Below are 5522 nucleotides of genomic sequence, written 5' to 3'. Positions count from 1 at the left end.
TCCATATTGTATGGCCTGCCACGTAGAAGAAGCATTTCCGGAGAAGACTGTGTCCTCTAGGCGTCCATCTGGGTAGTACCTAGCTTTCAGCACCTGCGCACATAAACTGTTAGGCTTGATAAGCAACCGCCATGCCTGGCGAGCAAGGAGAGCCTGGTTAAAAACACGGAAGTCTCTGAAGCCCAGGCCGCCCTTCGTTTTCTGAGCTAGGATTTTTTGCCATACCAACCAATGAGTTTTCCTCTTGCCTTCAGCGGAGCCCCACCAAAAGTTCCTCACCATTCTGTTCAGGTCATCACAGACAGACATAGGTAATTTGAAAACTCCCATGATATATGTGGGGATAGCTTGGGCAATGACTTTTATCATTATTTCTTTCCCTGCAAGCGAGAGGGTGTCACCCCAAGCAATGATTCTCTTCAGCAGACGAGACTGCAAATTCTGAAATTTTCCCTTAGACATACGTCCTTCCGGTGTAGGTAACCCCAGGTACTTTTCCTCAAAGGCTACTGTTTCAATATGTAGGACATCGCGCACCTTCTCCTGGTCCTCAATGGCACATGAATTGCCAAAGAGAGCACTACACTTGGCTGGGTTGATGCACTGGCCTGTAGCTTTTTCATACGTATTTAGCACCTCTTGTACTTTTCTAGCTTGCTCCTCTTTAGCCTTGAAGAAAAGCAAAGTGTCATCTGCAAACAATAAATGAGAAACACCCGGAGCTCTGCGGCAGATTTTTACCGGAGTATAATCACCTTTGCGCTCTCCATCCTTCAACAAAGCGGAGAGACCATCAGCCACAAGCAAGAACAAAAAAGGGGAGAGGGGATCACCTTGTCGTAGCCCGCGCGACGGTGCGAACGAATCCAAGAGGGTTCCATTAAATTTAACTGTGTATCTCACCGAGGTGACGCATGCCATAATCCAGTTCACCCACCGGCGAGCAAAACCCATCTTTTGCATCATTCGCTCCAAGAAGATCCAATCGACCCTATCATAAGCTTTAGACAAATCCAGCTTATAAGCACAGAAGCTCTTATCAGGGTCCTTCTCTTGCTGAATATAGTGAATGCATTCAAACGCAATTAACGCATTATCTGTGATCATCCGGCCAGGAACAAATTGTTAGAAATATGCCCTAGAGGCAATAATAAAAGGATTATTATTATATTTCCTTGTTCATGATAATTGTCTTTATTCATGCTATAATTGTATTATCCGGAAATCGTGATACACGTGTGAGTACATAGACCATAATATGTCCCTAGTAAGCCTCTAGTTGACTAGCTCGTTGATCAACAAATAGTCATGGTTTCCTGACTATGGACATTAGATGTCGTTGATAACGGGATCACATCATTAGGAGAATGATGTGATGGACAAGACCCAATCCTAAGCATAGCACAAGATCGTGTAGTTCATTTTGCTAGAGCTTTTCCAATGTCAAGTATCTTTTCCTTAGACCATGAGATCGTGTAACTCCCGGATACCGTAGGAGTGCTTTGGTTGTACCAAACGTCACAACGTAACTGGGTGACTATAAAGGTGCACTACAGGTATCTCCGAAAGTGTCTGTTGGGTTGACACGGATAGAGACTGGGATTTGTCACTCCGTATTACGGAGAGGTATCACTGGGCCCACTCGGTAGTGCATCATCATAATGAGCTCAAAGTGACCAAGTGTCTGGTCACGGGATCATGCATTACGGTACGAGTAAAGTGACTTGCCGGTAACGAGACTGAACGAGGTATTGGGATACCGACGATCGAGTCTCGGGCAAGTAACATACCGTCTGACAAAGGGAATGGTATACGGGGTTGCTTGAATCCTCGACATCGTGGTTCATCCGATGAGATCATCGAGGAGTATGTGGGAGCCAACATGGGTATCCAGATCCCGCTGTTGGTTATTGACCGGAGAGCCGTCTCGGTCATGTCTACATGTCTCCCGAACCCATAGGGTCTACACACTTAAGGTTCGGTGACGCTAGGGTTGTATGAATATGAGTATGCAGCGAACCGAATTTTGTTCGGAGTCCTGAATGAGATCCCGGATGTCACGAGGAGTTTCGGAATGGTTCGGAGGTAAAGAATTATATATAGGAAGTGCTGTTTCGGCCATCGGGAAAGTTTCGGGGTCACCCGGTATTGTACCGGGACCACCGGAAAGGTCCCAGGGGTCCACCGGGTGGGGCCACCTATCCCGGAGGGCCCCGTGGGCTGAAGTGGGAGGGGAACCAGCCCCTAGTGGGCTGGTGCGCCCCCCCTTGGGACCCCTCCTGCGCCTAGGGTTGGAAACCCTAGGTGGGGGGGGGCACCACTTGCCTTGGGGGGCACTCCACCCCCCTGGCCGCCGCCCCCTTGGGAGATTGCATCTCCCAGGGCTGGCGCCCCCCCTAGGGGCCTATATAAAGGAGGGCAGGGGGGAGGGCAGCCGCACCCTGTGTCTTGGCGCCTCCCTCCCCTGCTACACCTCGCCCTCCTCCCGCAGCAGCTTGGCGAAGCCCTGCCGGAGTTCTGCTGCATCCACCACCACGCCGTCGTGCTGCTGGATCATCATCAACCTCTCCTTCCCCCTTGCTGGATCAAGACGGAGGAGACGTCACGCTGACCGTACGTGTGTTGAACGCGGATGTGTCGTCCGTTCGGTGCTAGGATCTCCGGTGATAGGATCACGACGAGAACGACTACCTCAACCCCGTTCTTTTTGAACGCTTCCGCTCGCGATCTACAAGTGGTATGTAGATGCAATCTCTCTCCCATGACTCGTTGCTTAGATGAACTCATAGATGGATCTTGGTGAAACCGTAGGAAATTTTTTATTTTCTGCAATGTTCCCCAACAGTGGTATCAGAGCCAGGTTTATGCGTAGTTCCCTATTGCACGAGTAGAACACAATTTTTTTGTGGGCGTAGATCTTGTCAACTTGCTTGCCGCTACTAGTCTTTTATTGCTTCAGCGGTATTGTGGGATGAAGCGGCCCGGACCGACCTTACACGTACGCTTACGTGAGACAGGTTCCACCGACTGACATGCACTAGTTGCATAAGGTGGCTAGCGGGGGTCTGTCTCTCCTACTTTAGTTGGAGCGGATTCGATGAAAAGGGTCCTTATGAAGGGTAAATAGAAGTTGAAAAAATCATGTTGTGGTTATTCATAGGTAAGAAAACGTTCTTGCTAGAACCCAATTGCAGCCACGTAAAAGATGCAACAACAATTAGAGGACGTCTAACTTGTTTTTGCAGCAATTGTCATGTGATGTGATATGGCCAGAAGTTGTGATGAATGATGAATGATATATTGTGATGTATGAGATCATGTTCTTGTAATAGGAATCACGACTTGCATGTCGATGAGTATGACAACCGGCAGGAGCCATAGGAGTTGTCTTCATTTTTTGTATGACCTGCGTGTCATTGAAGAATGCCATGTAAATTACTTTACTTTATTGCTAAACGCGTTAGCCATAGAAGTAGAAGTAGTCGTTGGCGTGACAACTTCATGAAGACACAATGATGGAGATCATGATGATGGAGATCATGGTGTCATGCCGGTGATGAAGATGATCATGGAGCCATGAAGATGGAGATCGAAGGAGCTATATGATATTGGCCATATCATGTCACTACTATATAATTGCATGTGATGTTTATTATGTTTTATGCATCTTGTTTACTTAGAATGGTGGTAGTAAATAAGATGATCCCTTATAATAATTTCAAGAAAGTGTTCCCCCTAACTGTGCACCGTTGCTAAAGTTCGTCGTTTTGAAGCACCACGTGATGATCGGGTGTGATAGATCCTTACGTTCACATACAACGGGTGTAAGACAGATTTACACATGCAGAACACTTAGGGTTAACTTGACGAGCCTAGCATGTACAGACATGGCCTCGGAACACAAGAGACCGAAAGGTCGAACATGAGTCGTATGGAAGATACGATTAACATGGAGATGTTCACCGATGATGACTAGGCCGTCTCACGTGATGATCGGACACGGCCTAGTCGACTCGAATCGTGTAACACTTAGATGACTAGAGGGATGTCAAATCTGAGTGGGAGTTCATTCAATAATTTGATTAGATGAACTTAATTATCATGAACTTAGTCTAAAACTTTTGCAAAATATGTCTTGTAGATCAAATGGCCAACGCTCATGTCAACATGAACTTCAACGCATTCCTAGAGAAAACCAAGCTGAAAGATGATGGTAGCAACTATTCGGACTGGGTCCGGAACCTGAGGATCATCCTCATAGCAGCCAAGAAAGCATATGTCCTAGATGAACCGCTAGGTGAAGCACCCATCCCAGAGAACCAAGACGTTATGAACGTTTGGCAGTCACGTGCTGATGATTACTCCCTTGTTCAGTGCGGCATGCTTTACAGCTTAGAACCGGGGCTCCAAAAGCGTTTTGAGAAACACGGAGCATATGAGATGTTCGAGGAGCTGAAAATGGTTTTTCAAGCTCATGCCCGGGTCGAGAGATATGAAGTCTCCGACAAGTTCTATAGTTGTAAGATGGAGGAAAACAGTTCTGTCAGTGAGCACATACTCAAAATGTCTGGGTTGCACAACCGCCTGTCCCAGCTGGAGATCAACCTCCCGGACGAGGCGGTCATTGACAGAATCCTTCAATCGCTCCCACCGAGCTATAAGAGCTTTGTGTTGAACTACAATATGCAGGGGATGGTGAAGACCATTCCTGAAGTATTTTCAATGCTGAAGTCAGCAGAGGTTGAAATCAAGAAAGAACATCAAGTGTTGATGGTCAATAAGACCACTAAGTTCAAGAAGGGCAAGGGTAAGAAGAACTTCAAGAAGGACGGTAAGGATGTTGCCGCGCCCGGTAAGCCAGTTGCCTGGAAGAAGTCAAAGAATGGACCCAAGCCTGAGACTGAGTGCTTTTATTGCAAAGGGAAGGGTCACCGGAAGCGGAACTGCCCCAAATACTTAGCGGACAAGAAGGCCGGCAACACTAAAGGTATATTTGATATACATGTAATTGATGTGTACCTTACCAGTACTCGTAGTAACTCCTGGGTATTTGATACCGGTGCCGTTGCTCATATTTGTAACTCACAACAGGAGCTGTGGAATAAGCGAGACTGGCGAAGGACAAGGTGACGATGCGCGTCGGGAATGGTTCCAAGGTCGATGTGATCGCCGTCGGCACGCTACCTCTACATTTACCCACGGGATTAGTTATGAACCTCAATAATTGTTATTTAGTGCCAAGTTTGAGCATGAACATTGTATCTGGATCTCGTTTAATACGAGATGGCTACTCATTTAAATCCGAGAATAATGGTTGTTCTATTTATATGAGAGATATGTTTTATGGTCATGCCCCGATGGTCAATGGTTTATTCTTAATGAATCTCGAACGTAATGTTACACAGATTCATAGCGTGAATACCAAAAGATGTGAAGTTGATAACAATAGTCCCACATACTTGTGGCACTGCCGCCTTGGTCACATTGGTGTCAAGCGCATGAAGAAGCTCCATGCTGATGGA

This window comes from Triticum dicoccoides, chromosome 1B (assembly GCF_002162155.2).
Source record: "Triticum dicoccoides isolate Atlit2015 ecotype Zavitan chromosome 1B, WEW_v2.0, whole genome shotgun sequence".
Taxonomy (NCBI): domain Eukaryota; kingdom Viridiplantae; phylum Streptophyta; class Magnoliopsida; order Poales; family Poaceae; genus Triticum; species Triticum dicoccoides.
The sequence above is the reverse complement of the archived record's forward strand: the minus strand, read 5'-3'. Positions refer to the sequence as shown.